Here is a 16,001-nt window from a genome sequence, read left to right on the forward strand (position 1 = left end):
TTCCTTAGGAAAAAGGACTATACTGATTAAGGACGAAAGAGCAAAGATTAAAACAAAAACCTTTGGAATTTTACAAATTTTCAAACATTTTCTAATGGTACACATCCATTGTATATATAAAATAAACAAAAAAATATATAGGGTAAGGATGGAGGTAAAAATAATTTTTTTTAAATTTATATACCCAAAATTTGAGGGAATATTTGGGGTTTTTTTCTCAAGAAAACAATACCAGACTGCTGATATATAAAGAAGAGGATTTTTTTCTCGAGGAAAAACAAAACATGAAAATTTATCAATAAAAGGTAACATTTAACGGTGAATGGTCTGAATTCAAATATTCATATAGAGAGTTTTATGTTTATAAAAAAAATAATAAAAACGGGGATTTATATAACAATATGGCGCTTTTTAAAATTAGATCTAAAGATATATAAGTATTAAATTTTACCTGAAGCAGAAGAAAAACTATTTATCCTTTTGGTCCTCACAAACTATGTCAGTGCTATTTCATTCCATCCATTGAAATGATCATTACCTATGTTCTATTTTTAGTTAATTATAAAAAGTGAACTCTTATTTAGGTTTGAATATTACAATGGGCAAGGATCATTTTGTAAGGTCACTCGAAAGTGTGAATATGTTCTAAATTGGTCAGACAATACTTGGTCATGTTTTATGAAGATTTAAGCCCTCGGCTTCGCCTTGGGCTTAAATCTTCATAAAACATGACCAAGTATTGTCTAACCTATAATTAGTACACAGAGAAATATGAAACTTGCACAACCTTGAGTTGTTTTTACGTTTTGGTCGAGTTGTTTTCTCTTTGGCATATTACCCGTGTTAATTGAGTTATATTCAAACAAAATCTATTTTTGAACAGCTGGTAGTACGTTTGTGTTTGAATCATTTCCATTCGCAATTAACACAATTGTTCATTTTCTATATAATACATTTGTAGACCTCGAGTGCAAAAAGATAGATTGCATTATAGACTTGATTATGAATTTATGAACTGAATTTTGTTTCAAATTTAGTCTAGAATAATTATTGAAAAATAGATGAGAATACTCAGTGTATAATTGATTGTTAAGAAGATGAATATATAATGATCATGGTTTTTGGAAAATGTATGTTTTATATATTTCATGTTAATCTAGTTGTTTGCATTTTCTATTGTGTATTTTATTCCATACTCTTAGTATGTAATAAGGATGTCAAGAAGACGATTGCTTTTGTAGCCATTATAGATCCAATGTTCGTAAAATCTGAACAATTGAATTCCCCTCAAACACTTACTTAGTTTTTTCATTGTCATCCTTTTTTGGGGCAGATTTCCCTTTCATTTTTCGGAAAACAGCCTTTTTGGTTGATTCATTATCGACAGGAGCCTCGGTTAAAGCATTTAACTTGATAGTCAACATCACCTGGAACTGAAGTGAGATACAGTTGTGATCTTTTCTTGCAGTTAAGCTAAACAAATATATGGAATAAGACATATTAGGCACCGTTATGAAATTTCTTACAACTTAAAAAAATGTCTTACAGATTGGCAAAGTGACATGTATATGATTCACAGTAGACATATGATTTCTAATGATACAGTAATATACCAAGGGATCCTAAACTCAAGCATGAACAATATCATGGGCACCGCATAATGAGCTGGATTTGCTAACCATTCTAGATAACATGAGACCACCCTGGTTTTTGGTGGGGTTTATGTTGCTCAGTTTTATTTTTTCTATATTGAATTTTAATGATTGCAATTTGAATTTCAATCTTTTTTAATTTTTTGGTCCAGCTTTGTCAGTTTGTTCTCCAAATTTTAGTTTGAATGTTCCTTTCGACCCATTCACCATTCCTTACCTACCATGTAACTACTCTATGAATGCTTTAAAAAAAAACACGAGATCACCAATAAATGTAATTTAACCAGCAAAAACTGTTTTCTTTGAGAATCAAGTGTATTGACTAATATACAATAAAATATAGTCTTGCTGAACCAGTAATGGATATCAAACCTGTTCTTGTTCTTTTTTTCATTTTCTTTGATTGTCTTACAATTCCTACAAATAATAAAAAAACATAACATGACTTATGTTTTGATGACCAGAGGTAACCAGATCTGAAATCAGCATTAGGTGACCAGAGGTAACCAAATCAAATATTAACATAAGGTGACCAGAGGTCACCCAATCTAATAACATAAGGTGACCAGAGGTCACCAAATCCAATATTAACATAAGGTGGCCAGAAGTCACCAAATCTAATAGCACAAGGTGACCAGATGTCACAAAATCCAATATATGAATGAGGTGACCAGAAGTTACCCCATTCTAACATGTTAAGGCCACCACAGTTTAACAAATCCCATTTCTTGTTTAGATGTAATCAATATTAAATATTTATGTAAGGTATTAAATCAAGAAACAAAAAAAATGATTTGTTCAATCAAGCCCACGTGATTAGAAAGAAAATGAAGTGTTGTTACTCTCTCAACAAAAATATGGATTTCGGTTAGTTATACAGGAGATTTTGGAGTAAGATTTCAACAACTGTAAATATTATACTTTTTGAACTTATTGTCTAAATTTCGGAGATCTTGAACCCATATTAGAAGTTTTTGATAACAACGAAACTATTATTTTCACTGAGACCTGTCCTGTATACCCTGGGGGATAAACAGTGTATATATTGAAAACTGTTCATTAAACATTGAATGAAAGTGGACTTTGGACTATAGTAAAATCAGCTGTTTTATAGTAAATTTGACCTATTCACCTATAAGGACAACCAATCATATCAAAAAGAATGTCGATGAGCGATACGTCGAGGTTGATTAAAGAGAGCCGAAGAATAGTTGACGCTTCCAATGATGTAAATCTGAACTCCGGCACATTGCTAAACATGATTTTGGAAATAGTTACGGGTATCGACTCTACAATGAGACGAATGGAAACAAGTATGGAGAAGCGCCTTGATGATTTGAAACAAGATTTCTTAACGGTGTCAGCTAGGGTTAGAACATTAGAAAACCAGGCGAGCGATTTCAACAAAAAGCTGTCAGACTGCGAGACTAGCTGCCAAGGTGTTAGCAATCTTTTCGATCAGGTATCTGGACAAGTAAAAACTAACATACGTAATATAAACAATCATGATACGAGAATTAAGAAACTTGAAGACAACACCATCGTCCGACCGGGTGTTCCATCAGTCATCAATTCAAAGGAAATTGAGTCCTTAAAGTCAGCCATTCTTGACTTGCAATGCAGGTCAATGAAAAACAATCTGATCTTTACGGGATTGCATAGAGTTCCGGGTGAAGATACGGAAGAGCTTTTGCGATCATTTCTATACGATGAGCTGAGGATCGACTACAGGATCGAATTCGGCAATGTCCATCGATTCCGAACAAAGGGGGACAACAGAAGAGCACCGATAGTTGCAAGATTCCTATATCACCGTGATCTTGAATATGTTTTAGCAAATGCTACCAGACTAAAAGGTAGACCATACGGAATACGGGAGCAATTTCCTCATGAAATTGAACAAAAGCGGAAGGAACTGTATCCGGTATTAAAACAGGCCAAACAGCAAAATAGACAAGCCTCTCTTGTGCGTGATAGGCTATACATAGACAACCAGCTCTACATTCCTAACACGGTACTAGAGGACACTAGAACGGAGCATACTGGCTCTTCATCAACAAACCATGACACGAGCCCAAAAGGTTCTTATTCTAGTGATACCCCTCCTAGCAAAAGACAGCGACAGGGACCGTCTCCTGGCCCACCGCACACAGATGATTCACCAAATTCTGGCAGATAGGGGAATGGTGCAAGAGGACAACCTCAAAAGAAATCGAAAAATTATAAAACTGTGAATAAGAAATATACAATTAACAATGATAGTTTAAATATTTGTTTCTTAAATGTTTGTGGACTTAAGAAAAGACTATTGTCTCCCGATTTCATTGACATTTTGCTTGAACATGATATCTGTATTTTTGTTGAAACGATGTTAACTGATTTAGATAATTTAAACTTACCAGACGATTATATTTATGTCACAAAAAATAGAAAAAAATTTAAAAAAGCATCAGGTGGAATAGTTGTTATTTATAGAAAGAGTTTAGAAAAAGAGTTGAATTTCTATAATACTGAGAGTCAATTTGTTTTATGGTTTAAACTTTCGAAATCAATTTTGTCACTTAATTCAGATGTAATTTTTGGTTGTGTTTATGTACCACCTGAAAACTCTAAGTATTCTACTATAGAAGCTTTTGAAGAATTGGAAAATGAATTGAATATCCTTACAAACACTGAAAATTTTTATATTGCCCTAGTTGGCGATTTTAACTCAAAAACTGGGTCTTTACCCGATTATATTATACCTGATGAGTCAGTTGTTAGTATGTTTGATTTAGATTGTGATGCTGATATATTAGATTATTTGTATGATTATGAGAATCTGACTCGAAACAAAATCACCTTACAAAGAGTGTCTCAGTGTACATGTCGACCTAATAGGTATGGTCATAGACTGTTAGAGTTGTGCAGAAAAAATAATTTATATATTGCAAATTCAAGAGTTGGATCAGATAAAGATATTGGGGAGAAAACATGTAACGATTCAAGTGTTGTTGATTATTTAATTATTTCATCAATGCTCTTCCCTTTGATTGTTTATTTTGAAATTGCTGACTTTATACCGTTATATTCTGATTGTCATTCTTTTATAAATTTTAGACTTCAGGCCACATTTAGTAAATCAGATTCAATTGTTATCAACAATAGAAATGATAAAACTTTTGTCAGGTGGAAAAGTGAACAGAAATCTGAATACGTTGATCGAATTCACAATGATCCCAAAGGTATTTTGACCACTGTTATGAATAAACTGGACAAATTGTCCGTAAATAATGATGCAACTCAAAATGATATAAACAATATAGTTTTAGATATCAGCAAAAATTTTAAAGATGCGGCAGCAGAAACGTTTGGGAAAGTAAATAAACATAAACATTTTTACAAACATGAAAATTCAAAACCTTGGTTTAATAGAAAATGCTCGATGAGTAGAAAAAAATTTCATAAAGCTCGAAAGAGATATAGTTTTTTGAAAAATGCTGAAAACAGAAGTAAAATGAGACAAGCTAGTAAAGAACATAAAGTAACATTAAATAAATCTTTTGCAAACTATCAACAGAGAGCTGCTGATGAGTTGCGTAACATCTCTAAAAAGGATACAAAAGCTCTATGGAAAATCCTTAATAATCTAAATGATAGTAAAAAAAAAGATAACAATGACGATATATCTCTAAAAGCATTGTATGATCATTTTAAAATATTAAATGAAACTGTTGAGACAGAAAATGATTTCGAACAAGATTTGGAATTTGATACTCTACCAGACGATGTTGAGTTATTTTTAAACTGTCCAGTAACAGAAGATGAAATTAAAAAAGTTGTTTCAAACTTAAAAAATGGCAAAGCTTCAGGTAGTGATGAAATTTTAAATGAGTATATAAAGAATACAATTGACGATTTAATGCCAATTTATGTTAAGCTATTCAATTTGATTTTAGATACTGGAATTGTTCCAGACAGTTGGTCTAATGGAATCATGATTACTATATTTAAAAATAAAGGATCAAGATCTGATCCCGAAATGTACAGAGGAATCACTTTGAATTCATGCTTTAGTAAAACTTTTTCTGCCATGTTGAATTACAGGTTAAATAATTATGCAGATCACGTAGACCTGATTTCAAAGGCACAAGCAGGTTTTCGTAGAGGATTCTCTACTGTTGACAATATATTTGTATTGTATTCTTTAATTACTATATATTTTTCATTTGGTAAGAAGCTATTTTGCACTTTTATAGACTTTAAAAGCGCTTTTGACACTGTATGGAGGTCAGGATTGTGGCAAAAAATGCAAAAATCAAACATTAAAGGTAAATTATTTAATGTGATCTATAATATGTATCAAAATATAAAAACATGTGTCAAGAAAGGAAATGAATTTTCCGAATTTTTTATATCTCATACAGGAGTAAAACAAGGTGAAAATCTATCACCTTTTTTATTTTCTTTGTTTCTAAATGATTTAGAAAGTTATTTTGTGGAAAATAATATAGAAAGTCTAACTAATATTTCAAAGCTGTGCTTGGAATCATTAGAAATGTATGTTAAATTGTTTATTATACTGTACGCAGATGATACTGCGCTATTGTCTGAAAGTGCAGAAGGATTACAAAAAACCCTTGTATGTTTTGAAGAATATTGTAAAAAATGGAAGCTTAAGATTAACACAAGCAAAACCAAAGCAGTGATTTTTAGTAAAAGGAAAGTAAAAAGAAATCAGAATTTTATGATATATGGTGAAAAAATTGAAATAGTTGATTCCTACTGCTACCTTGGTGTACTTTTCAATTACAACGGTAGCTTTTGTACAGCACGAAAAAAACTTCTTGTTCAAGCACAGAAGTCTTTGTATGCTCTATACCGAAAAATAAAAAATATATGTATTCCCGTCGATTTGCAGCTAAAACTTTTTGACTCATTGGTTAGTCCTGTTTTATTATATGCTTCAGAGGTATGGGGATTTGAAAATAAAGAAAGCATTGAGAAAATACACCTTCAATTTTGCAAAAACATTTTGAAATTAAGAAGCAGTACACCAAATTATATGGTGTATGGGGAACTCGGAAGATTCCCTTTGGAAACCATTATTAAACGTAAAATGGTGTTGTTTTGGAATAACTTGGTATCGGAAAATAACAAGTTATCTTCCATTATGTATAAATTAATGCTCAAATTACATTTTCAAAACCCCACAAAATTTAAATGGATTACGTACGTTAAATCCATATTTGATGAAAATGGAATTAGTTTTATTTGGCAAAATCAACTTCCATTGGATAAACTGGGATTAAAGAACATTATTTCACAAAAACTGAATGATCAATTCATCCAACATTGGTTTTCACAAATGAATAACTCTTCAAGAGGTGCATTTTATTCATTTTATAAAGAGGAATTTCGTTTGGAAACCTATTTGATAAAGTTGAAGCTGTGTGACAGGATTTATATGGCAAAACTCAGATGTTCAAATTTAAAAATTCCTGTAGAAACGGGAAGATGGTCCGGAATTCCAAAAAATGCACGAATTTGTCATCTTTGTGGAAATGGAATAGGGGATGAATTTCATTATCTTTTTAAATGTCAAAAACAGGAAATAAAACTGCTTAGAATTAGATATATTCCACAATATTATACTGCAAATCCAACGGAGTACAAATTGAAACAGCTTTTAACATTTTGTCATGTAGAACTTTACAAAAACTTAGCAATATTTTTAAAAATTCTTACACGATACTTGTGATTTATGTTGGTTTTTAGTTGAAAGTTATGGTAGTTTGTAAATTGACATTTGCTATATTCTCTCATGTATGTAGCATTATTATGTTTAGTGTGAATGTATTGATTATAAACATGTGTATACGTGTATATATGATGTCCTCTTGTACACCTATGTGTCTGAGGTTTATTAATAAAGTATTGTCTATTGAAAAAAAAAAAAAGGCCTAAGTGGCCAATTTACCAGAAACAATTGTAAGATTTAAGTTCAAAAAGAATTATATTTGCAGCATTATATAAGCATAGTGTATGTTTTCATTATATTAAAGGTTTGACACAATAAATTAAATGCATACATGTCATACCATTCTCATCTACATTTTCTGAGGACTTCTGAAAAAAGAATATAAATATATGATAAATGTATTAGTAAATTCAATTATCTTATGAGGATCAGTATTATTTTACTTAATTATCAACTGCCAATGATCTTGGCAATGTTTGCAAGGTCAAGGATTTTTCTTATATTTGTTTGTAGATGATCATGAAAGATAATGTCTATTGTGTTAAGTTTCATATGCATATTAAACTTCACGTAATAATATTCTATAACATAAGATGACCAGAGATAACCAAATCCAATATTAACCTAAAGTGACCAGAGGTCACCAAATCTAATATTAACATAAGGTGACCAGAGGTAACCAAAGCTAGAATTAACATCAGGTGACCAGAGGTGTGAAACGTCGCACGATACTGGTGTCACCTAACGTTACTCACTCAAAGACGTAAGACAAAATAAAAACGTTGGAATGCATGTTGTTCAGATGGCTTTTTACAATAAATTTTAAAGGATTGAATTTTTCCCTAAGAAAGGATTTTTTTTCTTAGATAAAAGATGTTAAGCTTTAGTTTTATTAAAAATAAAAAAGTAACTTGAATTGAAACCATTTAATTATATACATTTCAGTTATAAGGGCAATCGATTTTTTTTATGGATAAACTATGCACTGCAAATGCATTATTTTTTGCACTCCAGAATGTCAAGGCAAAAGGACTACGGCATATCTAGCATGGCATTTCTGCACAAATTTATGCAAAGGAATTAGCGAGAACAATTATTATAGCTGGTTTTTTTTCTATCAATTTGTGTTATAGCGGATCCGACTATTATAGTTCAGAAAACACTTCAGTTCCGCGAGGAAATCAAGCTCTCTTCCCACCCCTTCTTTGTGAATCGGTAGAGCTTCAAAATAAAACATTAATTTTAAAGTTTTCTTATTAAGCAACAAAATAAAGTAGCCGTATTCCAAATCGTCTGTGAAAACCGCAATCATGACAATTAGACGGAACGTTAGAAGCATATTTTATAAAATAACGTCAAAATTGTATGTGGGGACATTGTGTCGGAAACTTTAGTTTTATCTGATATCTTGTATCTTAGATTTAATTTATGGGAATTTAATATCAAAATAGAGATAAAATTGGGTACTTTTATCCATTATAAAAAAAATTATGTAGCGAATGGCACTGTATTAAATAAACATCATGAAAACACAGAAAACGTAACCCTATCTTTAATTTGGTTTGAAGGGGACAAAATGTCGGACATTGTTAATCAACTCGAATAAAAAGAATTTGCTTTAAAAATTCCTGATTATTGCATGATGCGAAAGTGTGATCTTTGTACAAAATACTAGTATAAGAATTATTTACTTTCGACATGGGGATTGCTCTGGAATTCCCTTTCTGGGATAATTTAAAAAAAATTACGACAACCTTTCTTGCATGGGACACATAATTTGTATCATCTTGATCCCTTTTTCTTATATTTCCGTCTTTTCAAAAGAGAAAAATCGACATTACGTCATAAACCACTTATAAATTGCTTGTGCTAGACAATCTTTTATATCGTTTGGTAAAAAGATTTTATATGTTTTTTACGGTATTCAGAATTTCACAAAACTAAAAGTGTAACGCGGGACAAGGAAATCATATTGCAAAATAAAGGTTTTATTGAGTTTTAATTAATGAAAATGGTCTGTTACATATACAAAATTGCAATAATCTGAAAGAAGAGTTTAAAAGCTTGAAATGATATACAACACTTTATAATATCATAGTTTATGTTTAAAAATAAACAAGATGAATGTGTCTTGTCCGTGATTTCACCAAAGTAACACCAGTAGCGTGCGACATTTCTAACCAAATCCAATATAAACATAAGGGGACCAGAGATAACCAAAACCAATATAAACATAAGGTGACCAGAGATTACCGAATCCAATATTAACATAAGTGACCAGAGGTCACCAAATCTAATATATGAATAAGGTGACAAGAAGTAACATAATCCATTATTAACATAAGGTGACCAAAGGTCACCAAATCTAATATTAACATTAGGTGACCAGAGGTAACCAAAGCTGGAATTAACATAAGGTGACCAGAGGTAACCAAATCCAATATAAACATAAGGTGACCAGAGATAGCCAAATCCAATATAAACATAAGGGGACCAGAGATAACCAAATCCAATATTAACATAAGGTGACCAGAGATAACCAAATCCAATATTAACATAAGGTGACCAGAGGTCACCAAATCTAAAATATGAATAAGGTGACCAGAGGTAACCAAATCTAAAATATGAATAAGGTGACCAGAGGTTACCAAATACAATATTAACACAAGGTGACCAGAGGTCACCAAAGCCAATATTATCAAAAGGTGACCAGAGGTCACCAATTCCATTATATGAATAAGGGGACCAGAAGTTTCCCCATTCTAGCATGCTAAGGCCACTAGAGGTTATCAAATCCCATTTCTGGTTACGATGACCACATGTAATCAAAATAAATATTTGTGTAAGGTAATCAATAAACAAAAATGATTCGTTCAATCAAGCCTGAGTGGCCATTTTACCAGAAACGATTGCAATTATTAAGTTCAAAAGAATAATAGTTGAATAGTTGCAGCATTATATAAACATTCTGTGTGTTTCCATCATATAAAATGTTTATTACAATAAATTAAATGCATTCATACCACTCTCATCTACATTTTCTGACGACTTCTGAAAAAAGAAGATAAACATATGATAATTGTATTAGTAAATTCAATTTTATGTATCCAAAAGTGTCTGATGATGATAAGAAGAAATTGACTAAATTATCAACTGTCCATGTCCTTGGCAATGTTTGAAAGATCAAGGATTTTTCTTAGATTTGTTTGTAGATGATCGTGAAAGATAATGTTCATTGTGTAAAGTTTTATCGATATATCAAACTTAATAAAATAATATTCTATATTCTTGTTGACCTATAATGTATATCAAACCTGTTCTTCTTCTTTTCTCTTTTTCTTTGATTGTCTCAAACTTTTTACAAATGATATGAAAAACATCAACTAGTTGTATGAAAATGTTAATTACCAGAGATAACCAAATCTGAAATCTGCATAAGATGACCAGACGGAACCAAATCCAATATTAACATAAGATCCCAGAGATCACCAAATCTAATATTTACATAAGGTGACCAGAGGTCACCAAATCCAATATTTACAGAAGGTGACCAGAGGTCACCAAATCCTATATATGAATAAGGTGACCAGAAGTTACCCCATTCTAGCATATTAAGGCAAACAGAGGTTAACAAATCATATTTCTGGTTAAGATGACCACATGTAATCTAATTAAATATTTGTGTAAGGTAATCATGAAACAAAAAATGAATCGTTCAATCAAGCCTAAGTAGCCATTTTACCAGAAACGATTGCAAGTTTTAAGTTCACAAAGATTGATAGTTGCAGCTTTATATAAACATAGTGTATGTTGCCATCATATTAAATGTTTTCATACAATACATTAAATGCATACATACCACTCTTATCTACATTTTCCGCGGACTTCTGAAAAAAGAAGATTTCCTTCTAGTCTGTGATTCGAACATTTAAAAAACGTGTCATCACAAATGACAAATCATGCAAAATGGATGAAACAAATATTTTGCTTTGAATAATTTCATTAAACTGAAGTTTGTGTTATTCATTGTATTCAATTGCTCATTACTTACAGATAATACAGACGGTGACAGGCTTTAGATCTATGGTGTATTGCTAAACAGAAAGAAGAATTGTCTATTTTTGGTTTTCTATTTTTAGAACTACAATATTACTACACAGAAGAGTACTATTTATAGGCTGACCAGTGGGCACCGTTCAGCGTAACTATTATCCTTGTGCCAATAATGATCAATTATATTTGCGTTAATATAGCTAAACTGGAATCCGCTTGTATTCGCTTCACTCAAACTATGAACAAAGTGTAGTAGTCAGCCGAGAACCAGCTTATAATATAGCCACAGTCGCCTGTAGATTTCATAATTATAGCGAAAAAATGGGGGAAATAAAATATGTTTAGTAGTATTATATAGATCAGGCGACTGTGATATAGCACAGTAATTTTCTGCGAAATCTTTCTCATCACCTCAGCATTAAGATCACAGCATAAACGAAAAGGAAGCTTTAATTCTTTCCTTGTTTATGTGCGTGTAGTGAAAAGTAAAATAATAAAATAATAAATACTGAACTCCGAGGAAACTTCAACACGAAAAGTCGCTAATCAAATGACAAAAAAAAACCGAAAGCTCAAACATTTTTATAAACGAATGGACAACAACTGTCATATTCCTGGCTTGGTTCAGGCATTTTCTTATGAAGAAAATCGTGGATTAAACCTGGCTTTAAAGCTAGCTAAACCTCTCACTTGTATGACACTCTCATCAAATTCCATTAAATTGACAACGATGTGTGAAGAAAACAAATAGACACAATACGTAAAAAAGTCACAAAAAGGGGTACATCAGCATAACGAACCCAACCTATATTTTGGGGTGATCTCTGGTGCTCTGGAAGCCTAGGGAAAGCAGATTCTGCTTCACATATGGCACCCAGCGTGTTGCTCATATGTTATAACAAATAGTTTAATTCGGAAGGTCATATTCGTGAAAAAAAGAACGGGATTGTAGTTCCTTTTTAAATTTTCCTCTGAGTTTAGCATTTCTGTGAATTTACTTTTTAACACGTGTTTGTGATTAGCATTCTACATGTTATAGGCATACGCTACAGTTGGAACCGACTTGTACATATAAACAGAGACAAGTTAACGCATAGAATGACAAGTGTACATAAACAGCGACATTCTTTATGTGTCTGACCCATGTCAGGAGCTTGTTGTTGGTTCATATCTATAAAAGTTGTTTTTCGTATATTATGTTGTTATAATTTATGCCATTAGTTTTCTAGTTTGGAATATTCAAGGACTTGTATCTTTCTATTCTTTCTCGTTTGAATGGTTTTACACTGGTAATTTTGGGGCCCTTTATAGCTTGTTGTTCGGTGTGAGCCAAGGCTTCGTGTTGAAGGCCGTATATTGACCTATAATGGTTTACTTTTATAAATTGTTATTTGATTGGAGAGTTGTCTCATTGGCACTCACACCACATCTTCCTACATCTAAATCCTTGAACTGTTGACCATTTATCGTGTATGGGACATGTCACAGTGTATACTTATTGACCGGGTACGACTGGAATGGTAAGTTTATTGTCCACGAGGTGTAACTATTGCCCTGAGGTGAAGCCGATTTAACAATTTAGCAATTAACTTACTTTTTTACAAATATTATGGCCAGTCAGTAAGTGGTTTAGTATATCGAAAAAGACTTACAATAAATAGCGTTGGAAATACACCATCGTTATATAAAAAACAGAAACCCAACCATCTTGGTTAACGTTTACTTCATAAATTTTCGAAAATGCTAAGGCTACATCCTGCACTGACGGCAAACATAGACAAAATAAGTAAACCGTGGTATTTTTTTAAATTATTAAGTTACGCATCAGTGCAATAGTTGCACCTCGGAGACATTAAACTTACCATTCCACTCATACCCAGTCAATAAGTATACAATATGGTATGAGTGTTTCTCTTTATCAAAGACCGTAGGGTGTTGTATTGTTTATATCCACTTTATTTGAACTTTGGTTGTAAGTTGTCTCATTAGCAGTTATACAACATCATTTTATTATTTTACTAAGAAAGTCTCCAAACTTGACCCTTAAATTGCTACAAAAACAGAGAACAATTCCGCCTTGACACTGGTACATGTATATGTCCTGACTTAACACATGCATAAAGACAAGATTTTTCATATTCCCGGCTTGACGTGAGGTTTCTTGACTAAACACTGGTACATTAACCGTGACAAGTTGACTTGTCAATGGAACATAGACAGTAACATATTCTGATAATTTTTCTGACTTGACGACTGTCCATAAACAGTTATACGTTCCTAGAAATTTCAGGATTTGACACTTGAAACTGTAAATTTACAGTGAAAAGCACCGCATTTCCCCCTGGCTTGACATATGCACATAAAAGTGCACAAACACTGAATTTTCTTACCTTGACACTGATACATAAACATTGAAAAAATTTTGAAAACATTCCGGACTTGACACTGCCGACAATGTTACTGAGAGATAAAGAGACAAACACTAGATTCCTGAATTTACATTTGTAGATAAACAATAGAATGTAGCTTTTGCTGACTTGACACTGTCATAAACAGACAAATATTGAAATGTTTCCCCAACTTGTCATTGGTACCTAAACAAGGATAAACACTCAGAACGGACTTTACACCGGTACACAAATTGAGGATTCTTGACTGAACACTTAATACACAGGGACAAATAAGTTTCCTTGACTTAACACTGATAAATAGAAAGTGACAAAATCATACAGATGTTTCCTGAAAGAGAAAAACTTAGACGTTTTGACTAGACACTGGAACATAGATACAAACATAAAGACATTTCATAACTTAACACATAAAAAACAAGGAAATTCCAGACTTAAAACTAGTATTATAAGAAACACACTGATTCTTCTCCAAACTTGACAGTCACACTTAAAACTGGTATCATCAGAAACAGACACTGATGTGTCTCCTGACTTTGACACTTAAAACTGGTATATTATCAGAAACATACACTAATGTCTCTCCTGACTTGACACTTAAACATTGTATATTATCAGAAACAGACACTGATATGTCTCCTGACTTGACACTTAAAACTGGTATCTTATCAGAAACAGACACAAATGTGTCTCCTGACCTGACACTTAAAAATTGTATATGATCAGAAATATACTGATGTCTCCTGACTTGACACTTAAAACTGGTACCGGTATATAATCAAAAACAGACACGAATGTGTCTCCTGTCTTGTCACTTGAAACTAATATATGATCAGAAACAGACACTAATGCATCTCCTGTCTTGGCAATTAAAACTAATACATTATCAGAAACACACTGATGCGTCTCCTGACTTGGCACTTAAAACTGGTATATTATCAGAAACACTGATGCGTCTCCTGACTTGGCACTTAAAACTGGTATATTATCAGAAACAGACACTAATGCGTCTCCTGACTTGGCACTTAAAACTGGTATATTATCAGAAACAGACACTAAAGTGTCTCCTGACTTGACACTTTAAACTGGCATATTATCAGAAACAGACACTAATGTTTCTCCTGACTAGACACTTAAAACTGGTATGTTATCAGAAACAGACACTTATGTTTCTCCTGACTTGACACTTAAAACTGGTATATTAACAGAAACATACACTGTGTCTCCTGACTTGACACTTAAAGCTGGCATTTTATCAGAAACAGACACTAATGTTTCTCCTGACTAGACACTTAAAACTGGTATATTATCAGAAGCAGACACTAATGTTTCTCCTGACTTGACACTTAAAACTGGCATATTATTAGAAACAGACTCTAATGTTTCTCCTGACTTGACACTAAAACTGGCATATTATCAGAAACAGACACTTATGTGTCTCCTGACTTAGCACGTAAAACTGGCATATTATCAGAAACAGAAGCTAATGAGTCTCCTGACATGACACTTAAAACTGGCATGTTATCAGAAACAGACACGAATGTTTCTCCTGTCTTGACACTTAAAACTATATTATCAGAAACAGACACTAATGTGTCTCCTGACTTGACACTTAAAACTGGCATATTATCAGAAACAGACACTAACGTTTCTCCTGTCTTGACACTTAAAACTGGCATATTATCAGAAACAGACACTAATGTTTCTCCTGTCTTGACACTTAAAACTGGTATATTATCAGAAACAGACACTAATGTTTCTCCTGTCTTGACACTTAAAACTGGCATATTATCAGAAACAGACTAATGTTTCTCCTTTCTTGACACTTAAAACTGGCATATTATCAGAAACAGACACTAATGTGTCTCCTGACTTGACACTTAAAACTGGTATATTATCAGAAACAGACTCTAATGTTTCTCCTGTCTTGACACTTAAAACTGGTATATTATCAGAATCAGACACTGATGGGTCTCCTGACGTGACACTTAAAACTGGCATATTATCAGAAACAGACACTAATGTTTCTCCTGACTAGACACTTAAAACTGGCATATTATCAGAAACAGACACTTATGTTTCTCCTGTCTTGACACTTAAAACTGGTATATTATCAGAATCAGACACTGATGGGTCTCCTGACATGAC

The 16,001-nt window shown here is 32.5% G+C and overlaps 1 long non-coding RNA gene across 2 annotated transcripts; it reads right to left on the reverse strand.

The window, feature by feature from the left end:
- Positions 1-1,345: 1,345 nt before the first annotated feature.
- Positions 1,346-11,557, reverse strand: LOC134711765 (uncharacterized). 2 transcript variants are annotated; one of them, XR_010106234.1, is made up of 5 exons: positions 11,444-11,557; positions 10,416-10,443; positions 7,733-7,760; positions 2,025-2,069; positions 1,346-1,473 (listed from the first exon to the last, which is right to left on the reverse strand). It is a non-coding gene; the product is annotated as an uncharacterized LOC134711765 (long non-coding RNA). The 2 variants fall into 2 exon arrangements; XR_010106235.1 differs by lacking the exons at positions 10,416-10,443; positions 11,444-11,557 and adding an exon at positions 11,252-11,288.
- Positions 11,558-16,001: the final 4,444 nt, after the last annotated feature.

This window comes from Mytilus trossulus, chromosome 1, assembly GCF_036588685.1.
Source record: "Mytilus trossulus isolate FHL-02 chromosome 1, PNRI_Mtr1.1.1.hap1, whole genome shotgun sequence".
NCBI lineage: Eukaryota > Metazoa > Mollusca > Bivalvia > Mytilida > Mytilidae > Mytilus > Mytilus trossulus.